The sequence below is a fragment of the Geotrypetes seraphini genome, chromosome 5, assembly GCF_902459505.1.
Source record: "Geotrypetes seraphini chromosome 5, aGeoSer1.1, whole genome shotgun sequence".
In the NCBI taxonomy this organism is placed as follows: Eukaryota; Metazoa; Chordata; class Amphibia; order Gymnophiona; family Dermophiidae; genus Geotrypetes; species Geotrypetes seraphini.
Genome location: NC_047088.1, coordinates 196,471,754 through 196,489,906, shown reverse-complemented (window position 1 = coordinate 196,489,906; position 18,153 = coordinate 196,471,754).

The window sequence follows — 18,153 nt, the reverse complement described above, 5'->3', positions numbered from 1 at the left end:
ATGTATTTCAAGGTGCTAAGTTATAAAATTACCTCTAAACCATTTTAAAAAGTTTCAAATGAGACATAAAAATTTGCATTAGCTATACATGCACATTTTTGAATAGAGGAAGGGTATTTTTCAGAAGCACTTTTGGAGTAAAATAGTGTTTTATCCAAAGTAATAGGCTTTGTAAAATTGTTCATCTGATATATTGCTAAACTTATGCTTATACAGCCTGTATACACATAAATTTACATGGCTTGAGAAGATGCATCCCCAGGGGCAGAATAGAGGAGAGGTTTTAAATTACATACATGCTTCTGAAAATTTGACTATAAGCCCATAAATTAACCTCTCCAAAATATGCATACTAAAGAGCAATTGTCAATGTAAGCAAATAAATTCCCTAGAGTATTTTGAAAAGGTACACACATTTTGATTTAAAAATTCTCTGAAACCCATACAGAGGAAATAATGCCCATACATTCTAAATAAATATACAGTTATATTGTTACCCCACATATATATAGATATACTTCTCAAATATGCCTTGAAATGCCTTCTCTCCCTTCCTCCTCCGAATGCATCTTTTTAATGCAGCTACAGTTTTAAAGTAGGTGTGGAAGGGCATGTCTAAATCTGAGTTTAGACGTTTTGCAAAACACCTAGAAAAATCCAGTAGTGAGCATGACCATTTTCAAAACCATTTGTTTCAAAAATGGCCATTTCTCAAATTTATCTGTCCTCAAGATGTCTATTTTTGAACCATTTTTGAAAAAAAACCACATCCAAAAGAAAATTGCACAAAACACGTCTTTGGCATGTAGAAGGGGCTAGCATTCTTTTTTTTTTTTTTAAACTTTAGTTTTTAATGCCAACAAAAAGTGCAATACAATTTACATACAAATAATAATAATCAAATAAGCACTTATAAACAATCAGAATCTATACAAAAGATAAAAATTCCCTCCCCCATCCATCATTACCATCAGGAATAATACCAAAACAAAAGATATACCTCCCCTCCTTCTTCCCCCCCCCCCCCTCCCCGGATGTGTGATTGCAATACAATGGAAAATAAAGATAAAGATAAAAAGCAACTATAATAAATCTACAAAAGACGTCAATGGACCCTAAACCAATTTGAATATCTTATTATGCCCCAGCAAGTCAGCATTCATTTTCTCATACTTATAAGTTAAGCATAAGCTCGTCCACCAGAAAGGAAAACTAAGGCGATCCCAATTCTTCCAATTGCGAGTAATCATTTGTATGGCTATCCCAGTCATAATTAAGAAAAGCCAGCATTTATAGTGGTCCATGGGGAGTTTAATATGCAATAACATTCCACATATAACTACCTCATACGTCAATGGAAGTGATGCCTCCAGTATGGTATTAATCTGTCCCCATATTGACTTCCAAAAATTAAGCATCAAAGGACAATAGAACAGCAGTTGACTAGCCACACAAACATCCCAGGAGAGCAGTGGGGCACCCTAGGGGGCACTGCAGTGAAATTCACATAAAAAGTCCCAGGAACACATTTCACCATAGCCCCCTTATATTGTATGGTGCGCCCTTCAAAACCCAACAAACACCTACTGGACCCATCTGTATACCACACCAATAGCCCTTATGCCTGCATGTGTCACTTATATGTAGGTACAGTGGGATTAGGGTGGGGTTTGGAAGTCTCACATATTTCACTAAAAGTGTAGTAGTTAGAATGGGATATTGGCTGTCCCCATCTCTACATAGTTCACTACACTGACCACCAGGGTACTCCAAGAACTTATTTGTTGCTCTAGTAGGACTGACCATAACATCTGAAGCTGTCAGACAGGCAGGTATATACTGTTTCATTCACATCTTTTAGGGGTGGGAGAGGGTCGGTGACCACTGGGGGAGTAAAGTGAGGTCATGCTTTCATCCCTCTGGTCAGTTTGGACACCTTTTTGGCACTTATTCATTATTAAAACAGGTCTAACCTCAAACATACGAATTGTGCCTAGGACATAATTCTACAATGTTTGATTATTGAGGAAAAACATCCAAACCATAAGCTTTCCCTAGTCTCACCCAAAACACCCCTCCAACATGTCCCCTTGAGATTTAGATGCACTGCAGACTTACAGCATAGAAATCTGTCTATAAAATGGGTTTTGAAATTAGCAATTTGGGTTGTTTGGAAAGAAAAATATCCATCTACCCCTTTATGCCACTTTTTAGACGTTTTTCTTTTTTTGAAAATGAGCCCCATAGGGTACTTTGTGTGTTTAAATGCTTGGAAAATGAGCCCTTAAGTATCTTAAAATGTTTTAGCTGTTAACGTAGTAGATAAAGTCAGGGCAGGATTAATCCTTCGATTGGCCCTAGGCACACAAATACACTGGACTAGAGAGTTGTACGGGGACAGAAATCAAATCTGTTCCTGCCCATCCCCACTGGAATCAAACCCATCCCCACTGGAATCAAATCCATCCCTACCTGTCCCTGCTGGAATCAAATCCTTCCATGCATGTAATCTCTTCCATCCCTGCCTGTCCCCATAAACTTCAGAAGTAGTTAATTATGCCATTGAATTAAAGGCTTTGATGGAGACCCATTTGCAAATAAGCAAAGATGCTTTATTGATTTGGAAATATTAATTAGGAAGAATATATATTTTGTAAATGGGTCTCTGCTAGAGCCTCTAATGTAAATATAAACTATAAATGCTCCAGCTAATGAGGACCCTCAAGCTATGTCAGCTGAGGACTTCCTCTGCAGGTGGCTGGGGGTCCCTTTTGCCAAACTTAGCAGGCAGCAGCAGTGTCCCTCAGTCATAGATGCTGGCACCTCAGAGAGATGCTGCCAACGACTGTTATGCTTGGTTGAGGAAAATTCTGCCCACCTATGGAGGAGATCCTCAGCTTGCAGTGCTTGGGGATTTCCACCAGCCGCAGCAAGGGTCAAGAAGTACTTCAACACTGGCAAAATAAAATGAGAAATGTATTTCTTTTTCTATTGAACACAGTACAAAGACATCTGCTATATACATTTCTCAAAGCTAATATATTTTGTTCAATAAATTCCTTTTTTTACCTTTGTTCTCTGGAGATTTAATTTCTCATCAAGTTGGTTCCAGTTTCTCGTTTTTGTGCTTTCCTGTCTTCTGCAAATACTTCTTCAAGCAGTTGCTGTCCATTGGTTCCTCCTACCATGGTCCAGCATTTCTCGCTTCCCTCCCTCCCATTGTACAGCATCATCCCTCCCTTCTATCCTGGATCATTATCCCTCTTGTACCCCTCCCAATCTCTTGCACAGTATGTCTTCCTCTTTCCTCCACCCCTATGTGCAACATGTCTCCCTCTCTCTCACTGTCCACCATCTCTATTCCTCTCATTCCCTCCCTTGCCGTCCTTGTCAAATCCATCATCCTCTCCAAATTAGATTATTGCAATGCCATCTACTTAAGCCTATCAAAAAAAAAGTCTTCAAAGACTCCAGCTAATCTAGAATACTGCAGCCAAGTTGATCTTTGCAAAACGCAAGTCTGACCATGTCTCCCCCTCCTAGCCAAACTTCACTGGCTCCCAGTGATTTCCAGAATCCATTTCAAATGCTCCTGCCTGGCTTTTAAGATCATTCATGGCATCCTTCCTCCCTTAATCCCACTATTTTATAACTCCTCGAGTCCTGACTCTATCAGACCCGCCCAAAGGTATAAATTATCCTTCCCCTCTCTACACAGTATTCGCTATGCAGGCAAACTGGGAAAATCCCTTTTCTTCAGAATCACAGGTCTTTGGAATGACCTTACTACCCCGCTGCGGAACCTAGGCTCCCTCCAATTATTCTGCAAGCAACTGAAAACCTGGCTTTTCACTAAAATGTAATTCTATCCCCCCTTACTCTTCTCTTCTGTATATAAGTTCATGTAAACCTTTTTTTTCCTTCTCTTCCTATATTTTAAGTTTTTGTAAACCATGCCGAGCTCCACAACATCCGTGGAGATGATGCAGTATATAAACTTAAGGTTTAGTTTAGTTTAGTTTAGTTTAGAAAGGAGAGAGAGCAGGATCCAGGGTGCATCTTTCTCATTCCCTCTACAGCCATGTCCAACATTTCTCCCTCTCTCATCCCCTGGCCCATGGGCGGTATCTTTTGCCCCTCCCCACCAGCCCCATGCCCCACATTTCTACTTCCATCATCCCTCTCCAGAGCCAAGCCGTGTTTATCCCTACATTATGTCCAACATTCCTCCTTCTTGCATCCCTTTCCATCTGTCCCAACCTTCTCTCTCCATCGTAACATTTTACAACACACCCTCTTACCACTTCTCCTGTCCCAACCATTTCCTGCAAAAATATAAAATTGTGGAAACTTTTTGAAGAATCCTTGTAGTTGATGTTGAGCATTGTCTCCTGTTTTTGCCCAAAGAATTTTTCTTTTGTGTTTCAGAATAAACTTTTGGCCTGGACTGACTTATTGGATGAAAGAAGAGCACTGAGGACCAAATTCTATATATATATCACCCCAAAAAATCTGAGTCAAGTACTGCTGTGCTAAGCACGATTCTATAAAAGTTAGGCACACTGTATATAATCACACTTAATCATCACCTAAGTAGAATTAGGTGTCACTAGGCATCCTAATTTTTAGGTGCACCCTATGTATGCCATGTTTTTCTTGGCCTAAAGCATGAGCATAAGTTGTGTGCACAATGACACCTAACTAAAAATCAGGTGCCTAACCTGAAAGCATGCCCATGATCCACACCTAATTAAGCTCATGAGCATATGAACTATACACCTACCAAGTTGTGCACTAACATTCAATTAACTTCAAATAATATCAGTTATGAGGTGCTATTTGCTAACTATTGGCACCAATTTGGCTTAGTAATCAATTAATCCCTCCCCCTTTTACAAAACCATAGCGTGATTTTTAGTGCAGTGCTTTGCTTGAGTAATGCATTATTAAACATCTTTTAACCTTAATATCAAACTAGAGTCCTCTTTACCCCCCAAAATAAAGCCCCGTTCACCTATATGTGGATGCCTGTGGCACGCCTAAGTGATGTCTCAGTCACGTCCACCTAACTAATGTCCAACTCGCACTCAAAAAGTAGACCTGCTTTTGCAACGCCTACATTTTAGGTATTAGGAAGACTCATTAGAATGCTGAGCAGCAAGCGATTCTATAAATGTATATCTATATCAAAGCCACGCCCACACCTGTACCATTAGCTTTTTCAAATAGGTGGCCATGAAATTGTGGACGTCTATTTTGTGAATCACGCATAGCCTTTAGATGTCTAACTTCCAATTATTGCTTGTTAAAGTCGTTAATTGGGCTTATTATCCTATTTATTTGGACAACTAAGTTGATGGACATCCACATTATGGACACCTAACTTTTGATGTCCTTTACAGAATTTGCTCCTAAGTATCCTAGAAGGAGCATAACAGATTATTAGACACAAAAAATAGAGTGGTTGTCCTGAGTTATGCACCTTATGAACTAATGGAAGAATTTTAAATATGATTCTATGTGCTCTTTCTGTAACAAATTTTTTTTATTTGTCAAAAGTTTTACTGGTGAATTTTGTATAAGTTGCAATGCTTATAGATCTGAGGCTCTGAAGCCATTTAGAAGTGATCAAGGTGACCTATAACTAATGAATGGATAAGACCTCTAAAGCCCCCTTGGTAAACAGGTGTCTTACAGAATATAATAACCAATGCATTGAAAAACAGTGCTGCACTGTATGAGAGATATGTTGTTGGAAATTCATCTTTATATCTACCCACATGCCCAGAATCTTTATACACTGGACTATTGGAATGGTAAAACCCACTAACTGAAGGGGAATAATATGGAGAATAGGGAAGTCTTTCCACAAGAGTAATAGAACTCAGGGTTTGTCTGGTAAACTGAAAAGCCACCTATTCAAAGATGCTTTCTTATTATAAACTCTACTATAATAAGAAAGCATTTTTGAATAGGTGGCTTTTCAGTTTACCAGACAAACCCTATGGCTTTTGTCTTCCTGTTATGCTGTTGGTTGCACTAACAATAAAAATTATTTTTTAAAAAAAACAAAAAACCTTTACTTTCCTAAACACCCACAATCAATTTCAAAGATCTTCTTTTTCTTCTTATCCTTACTAGATGTTTGTACCTTGATTGTCTTTCTATCCTGTAATGAATGTAGTTCCTCTGCATCTTCTTTCCATGTTCCAGTATGTTTGGTTAGTTCAAATGGGAATTTTGTATATGTAGTTTTAAAATTATATAGTTTTTATTTCTGTATTTCGTCTAGAAATTTCTGATAGGTGATTATATCAAATTTTAATACAACTTGAAACTGTTTGAAACTTGAAACTGTTGTTTTAGCCAATCTAATATACTATCAACATAGCATTTGGGCATTCACAGTCAATTGGTCCAAAAATCTGAATATCATCAGTTTGGGGTTAAGCTGAGGGACTACATAAGAGTTAGGAGTGGAGCCAGGAAGATGTTTCAGAGTGTGGGTGACAATATAAAACCTTGAAGATCGCCACTTTGAAGACTGTATTGATCTGACTGAGTATCATGCCAGTGTACATTTGTGTGTTGTATATAATAAGAAGCAAATCAGTCTAATACTGTCCCAATGATGCCTATATTCTGTAATCTGTCAAGCTGGAAGGATGAGAGGTCTAGTGTCACTTGTATTGCCTTGGTCAAAGTGATATTGAATAAAGCTAATGAGGCCAATCAGGGCTGTTTCTGTACTGTGAAACTTTCTATAGCCAGTTGGGTTCAAATGTAATACATTTGTTTTAAATGTTTTTTAAAAATCATCCAATTGTTCAGATATGGGTCCTGAATAGAGAATAACACAGGGACAAATTTTTCCCTGTTCCCATGGGAACTCATTTTCTCATCCCGTCCCCATGAGTTCTTTTCCTGTCCCTGCCTCATTCCTGCAGGGACAGTGACAACGACAGTGACAAAACTCATGGGAACAGGTCAGGGGAAATTGAGTTCCTGCAGGGATGGGGACAAATTTGTCCCTGTGTCATTTTCTAGTCCTGAATTTGTGACAGCAGGATCAACATGTCTAGTATCCTTGTGCCATCAGCCTCCCAGCTCAAGCTGGTCCCAGCCCTGACCTCTCTGTAAATTTCAAAAAAATATCACCAGGCAAGAAAGGGTTAGCTAGTATTTTTCTAATTTGAATTGCCTGTATAGAAATGTTCATCCTGTCACAAATATACTCACATTCCAGATAACCATTCTGATCTTTCAGGGTTGACATGCAGGAACTCAAAAACAGGCATTCAAGGATAAGAAGAGATAATAAGTAAAATGTCACTGCATATTGCTTCATGAGTGGACTTTTCAGCTGTTTGATTCACGTCTTTGTCAGGAAGCAATGATTAGACTGGACAAATAAGGATTGACAGAGAATGCTTAAAAAAGGAAAAGCATATTGGTCCTTAGAGAAGAAAAGATCTATTAGGATAACCATTTAAAGAACACTTGAAAAGCAGTGTAAATAGCCTCTTCTTGAAAAGGGCTAGAGGTATCAAAGGACATCCTTTTAATCCTCTTAAGGGTATTAAAATATGGTAATTGATATCACAGCACTGCAGATGAGTTTGTAACTTGTGCATTCAAGCTGAGATTGTATTCAAAACTGATTTCCTGTAACAATGTCTACAGCTAATCAGTAAAAATAGTTATATTTGAATTTCTTTCAAATAGTAACATTTGATTCAATAGCTTATTTATTTTGGTTAGTAATAAGTATCAAAATGATCTCGTAGCCTTCTGTGCATATGCCAGAAATCTCGAAAATAAGAACTCATAATCTTTATAGCGTTCTTACCATTAGCAATCTAGAGGTCTATTTAATAAGCTGCATTATGGTAATAGTGCACGTTAATTGGCAGGAACGTGCTTTATTTGTCAATAATACAGGCTGAGGGATTTTTTATTGTTGTTTTTACCACAACACATGTTTAATAATGAACTGCAAACATTCAAATACTTGCAATGCATCTTATTATTGTGTAAAATGTATGAGCAATGAAGAGAAGGACTCAAAGTACACAGCACAAAATAATGAAAAAGAAAAGCACCAATGGCCTTCAAGTAAGGAGTAACCAAACTTCTTTCTATTGAGGGACCTGACACAGGCCGTGTTTCAGCACAACCGCCTGCATCAGGATTCAAATGGGTACTTTCACTTATGAAGCAATATTTAAAAGTGAAACACTGTGTAACAAATATGATAGTCAACAATTTTTTTTTCCTGATCTGATGGAAAGCCTGATATGTTGAACTACCATTAGTGTTTTTGAATTGCGCCAAAAAGAAATCTTACACATTTGCAGTAGAACCTGTCTGCAAAATGAATAAGGCAACATGTCTCAAGATTTATCTTTTCTCTCCAGGAGCAATTTAAGGGGACTGGTGCTTTGTAGATATTCCCTCCCATATGTGATCCTTTTCATGTAACCCCACCCCCAGTCCCACTTTCATATACCTTCAATCCTTATTGGCATACTCTGAACCAGTTTTAACATATCCTTTTCCCACCACCCCATCTCATCTCTTATGATATAACTCCACCCTGATCCTTCTTTGAATTATCACCTGTACTCCCAACATCTCTGATTAGACTATCCTTAGACCATCCTGACCTCTACAAAGATCTTCCTAATGAGTAGTGAGTGAGGCTGCCACTGATCTATGGACTTGTCAATGATTCCACTATTTCCATGCGGAAATATGTGAGGCCATAGTCTAATAACACTGTTCTGGATTAATGTCTTTTTCCAGCTTTTGGACATGCAAATTTGAGAAGTCACTAAACACAGAGAATACTGAGCTCTGCCATTTGCAATGAGATATCTGTCTGTACTTTTGCAATTATGTGAAATAGATCTTAATTCTACAGAGCAAAGTGAAATACAGTAGTACATAATTATCATTACAGAAAAGTAATAATTACTATTTATCTTCAATTTGTTTAAGAACAGCTAGTCCTTGCATAAATATTATCCTTAAAATGCTGCCAGAACTAGGGGACCTCTGCCATGCCACTGCTGGTGTTGGATACCTGCCCATTAAATTCACATGGGATATTAAGCTTTCCTGTGTAAGGATATCCCACTGGAATGCACCAGACTATAAGTGCTGGGAAAGTTTTCCCAGCATCAACTGCATTTCAATACAGCTAATGCAAACTTTCTTAGTTTTCATGATACTGAAATAAAACCTTCTTTGTTTATCTCTTTGCAGCCTAGAAGAGTATATTGTTGTCTATCACCTAAGCCTATCAACACTGGTTAGAATAATTTGAGTTCAAGGTCACTAGGTTACTAGCCTAACAGTAAAAAGTTAGAGATGAAAATAAATAAAACTATACTAGAATATGTACAAATAACACTTTGCAGCCATTTTACTAAGCTGCATTAATCATTATAGTGCAGTAGATATTAGTACAGGTCTGTGCTTCAAAGGGAGGCAGCACAGTAAAAAAAATCCCACATTGGTTTCCTAATGCAGGAAGCTAGGCATGACATGGGCAGACGGAGGACTGGTCAGCTGTGACAGCTAGTGTACATGTTGATACTGCACATTAGCTGTCACAACTGGTGATACCACAGTTGCATTTACTGTTCCCTCCAAAGGAGGTGGTGAGTGCAGCCATGCTAGCAGCAGTCGGATAGAGCAGCTGATAACAAATGAAATGCCATGGTGGTACAATCCACTGGCTCTCCGATTTCTAAATAATATCCAATGCCTCCTCCCACACTTCCTCCCTTACAGATCTGATCCCCCTTTCATTCCCTCTCCCCCAATCTGATCCCTTCCAACAGAACAACCTCACCCTGACAATAAACCCTCCCTGACAGAAAATCTATGCCTTCACAAAGCCTTACCTTACCTTCCCCTCACCCCAACCCCCTGGGTTCTTCCCAAGCATCTGTAGTCATGGGCAGCAGCAAAACCCTTCCTCTGCCATCTGAACTGGCATCTGTACATAAAATGGTACTTCTGCCCCCTAATAGTAGTCTGATGGTACTACAGCTCAGGATCATTCCTCCTTATATGGAAGGATGACCCTCATAGAGTAATACCGCAGAACTGTCATTAAGAGGCAGAGGTGCCATTTTGTATGCAGGTGCTGGCCAGGGCAGCAACGGAGGGGGATCGATGTCATCTATGATTGCTGAATTACTACAGTAAACTCCTAAGTAAGTTCTGGGAAGGATCAGGGGAGGGGATGGCTTTGGAGGCAACATTTTCCTGTTGGGTAGGGTTATTCTGTCAGGGCTGGGGTTGTTCTGTCAAGGGGAATCAGATGGGGTAAGTAAGAAGGGGTTCTGATCTGTGAGGGAAGAGGATAGCAGGTCTGAAAGAGAGAGGATGCGGGAGGCAGAACGGGATCACAGTAGGGTGGGATCAGAAGGGTGGATTGGATTGAGGGGGAATGCGTTCCCACAGCTTGTAAGTATTTATTTATATATCTAATGGATAGGACCCCTCCGCATTATCTGCAGTGCCAGAAAGTGTGGAAGCATTCATACTCTGAGTCTCTACTATTGCATGTAATACAGTATCATGTGGTGTGGTAAGTGTGTAGTAAATGCAGGGCACATAGGAGACATACCCTCTGCATTTACCTCAAAGACTTAGTACTTAGAGCATATGAATGTTTGTTATTAATGTACTAAGTTCAAAATTTATTGCACTTTAGTGAAAGGCTCCTTTCTCTCATGCATCCTAGATTCAGATTTGGAAATGTTTATTATTTTAATAACATGAATAATAATTTAGGAAAGTATCATTTTTCAAAACATAGTGGAATTTAAAATTAGCCTTTCAAAATCTTTTAAATATTGTATCTTAAACCAGTCACACAGAGGGTAATTCTCTAAAATACAAGCTAATAGATATGTCCGGATTACACATGTTAATTCATTAAACTAAAGGCACATGCACATCTTCATGAAAAGATGGTTAATAAATCTCAATAAATAAATATATGTGTGCACATATGCACATAAATGCCAAAACTCCATTTAAGTATTATTCTGTAAATATGCACATATGTTACATAGATCTCATTTTACAAAGCAATTCCACTGTGGCAAATGCATTGAAACCCATTCAATTCCCAAGAACTTTGCTGCATTTACCCCAGGAGAATCGCTACCGCAGCTTTGTTAAAGGAGTCCATACACCCCTTTCGCCCTCCTCTCTGCTCCCTCACTCCTTCCATGACTGCCCCCCCCCCCCGCCACAGTCGTGCCCTCCATTCCCACCCCTGTACCTTTTTAAATCTTTGCCAGTGCAAGCAGGTTCTCTGGCCTGCTGCTTGCACTGACGTTGGCTTTCCCTCTGATGTCACTTCCTGCCCCATGACTCGGAAGTGATTTCAGAGGGAGCTAGGCTGGAGTAGTTGCTCGTCCTGGCAGTCCTTGGAAGACTGGGTGTCCAAGTGGCAGATGAAATTTAATGTGGACAAATGCAAAGTGATGCACATTGGGAAGAGTAACCCAAATCACAGTTACCGGATGCTAGGGTCCACCTTGGGTGTTAGCGCCCAAGAAAAAATCTGGGTGTCATAGAAAATACGATAAAACCTTCTGTCTAATGTGTGGCGGTGGCGGCAGCCAAAAAAGCAAACAGGATGCTAGGAATTATTTTAAAAAGGGATGGTTAACAAGACTAAGAATGTTATAATGCCCCTGTATTGCTCCATGATGCAACCTCATCTGGAGTATTGCATTCAATTCTGGTCTCCTTATCTCAAGAAAGAAATAGCAGCATTAGAAAAGATTCAAAGAAGAGCAACCAAGATGATAAAGGGGATGGAACTCCTCTCATATGAGGAAAGACTAAAAAGGTTAGGGCTCTTCAGCTTGGAAAAGAGACAGCTGAGGAGAAATATGATTGAAGTCTACAAAATCCTGAGTGGAGTAGAATGGGTACAAGTGAATTGATTTTTCACTCCGTCAAAAATTACAAAGACTAGAGAACACTCGATGAAGTTACAGGGAAATACTTTTAAAATCAATAGGAGGAAATATTTTTTCACTCAGAGAATAGTTAAGCTCTAGAACGCATTGCCAAAGGTTGTGGTAGGAGCGGATAGTGTATCTGGTTTTGAGAAAGGTTTGGACAATTTCCTGGAGGAAAAGTTCATAGTCTGTTATCGAGAAAGACATGGGGGAAGCCACTGTGTGCTACTCCTTGGCTAAAACCCAAAGAGTAGCATGGAATGTTGCTACTCATTGGGTTTTAGCCAGGTACTAGGGACTTGAATTGCCACCTTGAGAATGGGCTACTGGGCTTGATGGACCATTGGTCTGACCCAGTAAGGCTATTCTTATGTTCTTATCATGAAGATTCAAAGAGGCAAGGGGGGGGACAGGAAAGGGAAGGTGTGAGCATGGTGTGGGGGGGGGGGCAAAGAGATGCCAGCTCCCTCACCAAGACGTTGCCCGGGACAGTCCACCCCCCCTTACTATGTTACTGCCCATAGTGCACATTTAAAGGTAGGTATACATATATAAGTGGAGTATGGGCAGGGCATGGGTGAGACTCAGATATGTAACCTATAGAATACTATATAGTACTCTTCACTATGACCAGTCTGGTCTCTAGAATAAGCTCTGTTATTGTTTACTGTAACCTATTTGTTGTCATGACTAGTCTGTTTTCAAATGATTGTGAATGTCTACTTGTAACCCGTTCTGAGTTTCTGGGAGAACGGGGTAGAAATCAAAATAAATAAATAAATATATTACACATATATCTCTGGAACTTAGGCATACACAATATGGCTGGCATAAGTGCACAGGCCTAACTTACAAGCATTTGTTTTTTACTGCCATGCTGATATTCTATAAAAGTACCAAGTTATAAAATTACCCCTATAATATCACAAAATCCATAATTTCAGCTAAACTTAAGATGCAGTGACAACAGTTTGCTTCAATTGCTTTTATCTAAATAAAGTTCATCAGATTTCTCTTGCTCTGTTGCCAGTTTTCTGACACTAACTTCTGCTCATGGATGAGTAATCACAGCAGGTCCACTGCAAAGCCTGTCCGAAAACTACAAATACATCATCTGAAGCACTGTAAATCAAAGCCTCAAAGAGCATCATTTAAGCTGAACCTAAAATTGCTTGTTTATCAGATGGTGCCCACTTTAGGATGGAGCAGTTCCTTGTAAATCTCTGGGACCTTTTACAGCAAACACTTATGCAAGCATATTGGCTCCTGGGAGGCTTTTGAAAGCCTTAATGACTCCGTGCTGCAAAAAAGGACTAGGCCTTGTTTCACTTAAAGTGGTTAGTCATGAGGTTTGGCTCCATTCTGTAAACTCCTAAAGATAAGGTGACTTCTTTATCTATTGAAAGGGCAATAGTTTCTTTGGAAATTTTTATATTCTTAGTGTTAATGTAGTTTCGCCTTTGGCATTTTGACCTTTGTATGTTGACTTTTGATTTACTGTGGGAGCACAGCTCTTTTCTACAAACAATTCTTAATCATGCTAGCGAAAACCTGCATTATTTTTATTTTAAAAAGATTACACTGGACAAATTTCCCTCCTGCTCTTTTGGTAATACAACCGTTTTAACTATTGCCTGATCATTGTTTTTTTGCTGTTGTTGTTTTTGCTGTGTCTAATACTATCTTAGTAGGACATATCAATGGTAGGGTTGATTTCTAATTTTTCAAACTTTACAAACTACTAGTGACCAAATTATGCAGTTTGGCATGCTGAATCTAAAGCCATCTTCAGAAACAGCTTAAATTGAGTCTTACCTATATCAAATCACAGTTGAAATATGTAGAAATTAAGTAATATTTATTTAAACATACAAATAATCTGAACTACATCTGTAGCCAACAGAGCCGGCTCAAGAGGTGGTGGCACCCCAGACCAATTTTTGTTTTTGCACACGCCCCATCTCCCCAACAATGCCCCGCCTTCCATGTCTCACCCCTGCTCTATCTCTTCCACTCTCCCTGTCCCACCCCCAACCATAAGCTGCTCAAATAAACTATATATAAACAGAAGCAAATATTAACAACTTATTCAATTTACCAACTGTGCTCCACTTGTAATGTTTCAGTTCCCCTTTCCTCTTATTTTTTTTCTGTTATGTATGAAGGAATTAATGAACTGAGCAGCAAATAAGTTCCATTACTGAGTGGGCAGAGAAATAACCAGGATTTCTCTTTATACAAAGGTTCAAAGTTAATAAATATATTTTTAAACATTGAGCCCTGTCTTGATACTTTTTTTTATTGCATTCTGTATGACTCTGTGGTTCACTTCCCACTTGTTGGCTTTGTAGTGGTGTTTCTTTTTTGAAAACTAAGAATATTGGAGCTGTGGTTGATTAACAGGGGCATTTTAGATCTGCCATTTAAATCTGAGTTTAGATGTTTTGCGGAACACAAACAGTGCCAAACATGACTATTTTCAAAACAGGAAAACATCCATCTAAGGGAGGAGGATGGAATAACCTCTGCATAGCAATCTGGGAAATTCTTGCCCCATTTCTGGACAGACTGTTGATGGACAATGCTGGTCTTTAACTGTCATTTACTAAATCTCTATGTGGATGGTGTCGACGGGCAGGAGCATCTCCAACAGCTCGGCAAAGAGAGACCCCACAGCTGCATAAATATGGTCTAAACAAATCACAAAGCTTTAAATGGTTGCAGCTGAAGCAGGCTATTCAGGAGGGTTCCCTGAATGGAAAAATCTTAACAATCAGTATAGTCTGGAATTCTTATGCTTTCAAGCGGATTTCTTGGGACACCAGGCCACACAGTGGTATAAATTGATATCTGGATTTATGAATAAAAAACCAAAGACTGGTCATTTGGAGACATTTGGAGCATTGAGATTAAGCATCAAATTTCTGCATCTCAATGGCCATGAATTTGGTCTTGGAGAATGAGATGTACAGTGTCTGCATCTATGAGACAAACATGGTTCTTTTTGCTACATAGAGCATTTTGGACCCCAGTTAGATTACAGAAGTTAGATAGCTCTAAGTCTAATAGATGCTGGCATTGTAATCTGGAAGCAGGGACTTTAGATCATTTATTATACTTTTGTCCCTGTATCATGGCCTTTTGGAAATCAATTTGGTCACAAATTAATTGTTTATTAGAAAACCATGTAGCTCTACAATCCTATTTGGGACGTCAATGAGAATAAAAAGTCAAATTTCATCAAATAATAATAAACTTTTATTAATAATGACAGGAGTTGCCATTCAACATATCACCAGAAATTGGAAAAATTACACAAGACTTAATTACACCTTCTGGTGGAATTCGTTGTGCCATATATACAAAATGGAAATAACAATTGCCATACAAAAAGGGAATTATAATAATTTTAAGAAGATTTGGGGGCCATTGACAACTTATTGTAATGATTAGATGCCTTTTTACATTGAAAGTATAATTATGGGAGGGGGTGGTATATAGTTATAATATAGGTTTAATCAATATCTATGAATATAGCACATGTATGTTATTTTTTTATTATAATATCTAAGAAAAGGGTGGGTGGGGGAGGAAGATATTTTATATATTTAAGATGACAATAGAAAGAATTTCAAGTGATGTATGATTCAATTGATGTAATATTGTGTACTTGATGTAGGACGAAAAAAAGAATAAAGAATTGGAAAAAAAAAAAAAAGAGAGGGAGAGACCCCAGCAGATACTGCAGCACTTTAAATTCTTCAGCGCCCCAGGCATCTCTAGAAGGCACATTGGGAGTAGATGTTGCGAGTCCAATCCCAGTGTGCCTTGCATTGCACCTGGACAGCAGTTCCACCATTCAGAAGTCTGATCCAGAAAGGGGGAAGGCCTAAGTGCTCTCATAAGCTTGCCCCCTGGAGGGAAGAGCCGTGAGGCATGAGCCTCACCTGTGGGGAGTCGGAGTATTGCTACTCTGAGGTCGCCAATGCACGCACTTGGGTAAGAGGGAGGGAGGGCAGATGGAGACACAGAGAGAAAGAGAGAGTCAGTGGGAGGGAGGGAGGGAGGGAGCAAGCAACCACTGCCAGCCTATGGGCAAGATGACATCGCAGCCCAGGCATTTGGTGCCCTTTAGTGCCGGCGCCCTGAACCCTTTAGTGACGGCACCCTGACCTGGTTTATAGGTCAAGCCAGCCCTGGTAGCCACATAATTGTCATTAAATTACATTTATGCAATTAATGTCATTTAACAAAATCCAGCAAAGAAGCCATACCTTCTTTGCTTCTGTTTCAGCTCATGAGCTCCCTGCTGACCATCTAACCCCGTAATACAATGTTCCCTCCTCTCCTAATTGTACACAAAACCAGTTGTCATTTTTACACACCTTTCTATGGACATGGGCTTGCTCAGAAATGCCTTAATCTCTGCTGTTGTCTTGATACAGGTAACAGGAGTCTCAGAGACTCTGAAGCTCCAGTCAAGTAACTGAGTGAGTGTAGTTGCCTCAATGTTGATGGATGGTGTTTTCCTAGGTCTCACCCTTCTGTCTTCTCATCTCTTTCACCTCTGATCTTCAATATCTTCTCCACTGCATCTCTTCTCTCCTGTTCCTCTTCACTACACAACATAGCTTGCTGAACAAACTTGCTGTAACCATACCAAGCTGACCTTTTCACAGTAGGCATGACTACCTTCCTTACTTCTTCACGCTGTTCTTTCAACAGTTGTAGCTGGAAGAGGAGATGTCTGAGACCTTTGTCCAATTGCTATTTATTTTTATATTGAACCACTTTACCATTTAAACCCCAACACAGAATTCTATAATCAATCTTTTTTTTTGGTTCCCAAATTTTATTAAAATTTTGTATATTAAACATACATTTAAGGAGGTGAGAATATAAATTCTAACAAGTCTGTTCACAAACAATATCGTCACAATGCAAAGGATATTCTTAAAATTTCTAAGAAAATCTATCCCCAAACCCACCCATCCCACCCCATTTGCAGAGTGAAAAACCGTACATTCATACATACATATATACATACTTATCCATTCTTTAATAACACTTTACCATTTTCTACATATTCTTGTATAGGTGACCACAACCTTCTGAATTTATCTTTCGTACCTCTCTTTTCCATTATGGCAGCCTCATATTTAGCAATTAAGCAAACTGAGTTCCACAAAAACTGAAAAGATAATAAAGAAGCATTTTTCCATGTTTTCAAATAGTGCAGTTAGGCTGCCATCTTCATATGTTGCAGGTTCTGCCCCCTTCTATAATCATTCTTAAGTTCTTCCTTTCAGATTATTCTTGGAAATCCATTAATATGCAAAGCAAACACGTAAAGCCATTATCACAGCATTTAAACATATTTCAGTAATTTGTATACTTTTGTATAATTTTCTAGAAATTCCAAATAGGTAAATAACATATTACACAAAATTTAAAGCTAGTTGTTGATTTTCCACATGAAATTGTAACCATTTTTTTTCACTAGTGCTTTTTAAAATGACATCTCCAAAACTGACACACCCTACTGTCTTAGCTGCTTCATTCAATACTTTCAGATAAAACAGCTTATGGAGTCTGATTGTCTAACTGGAAACAGAAATTCCCATTGCTTTGAAGAAGAGAGCGTCTTCTAAAGCAATGAGTAGCTTATTGACTCTCTTCACACTAGGGAAATAGTTAATCAATTTCCACTTGTACAGTAGCTGGGGCCGGTATGGCGATACCAGAATTCACTAACTAGACCATGCCCTGACTGTAAAGTTTGCAGTAATGGTACACCTGAGAATTACCAGTGTCATCCTGGAACCTTGAATATGGTCCACCATTCAGAAACTCTTTCAACATCAGCAGATATCACCACAGCAATGCTACAGAAGGAAACTGTGACGCTGTATATTTAACTGCAGAATGGAAAACAACATATCAATATACCCATCTAACTCAGAGGTAAAAAAATAACACTGCAAACTTAAAAGCACAATATTCCCATTCTTAGAACAATGAGTTTCAAGAGTGCACTTTTCTACATACACTTACATACAATACGTTAGAAAAAGTTAAAAAAAAATATAAGAAAAGAACTTAGTCTATGTTGACAATGAATCTCAATTAATTGATATATTTCCTTTAACTCAAACAT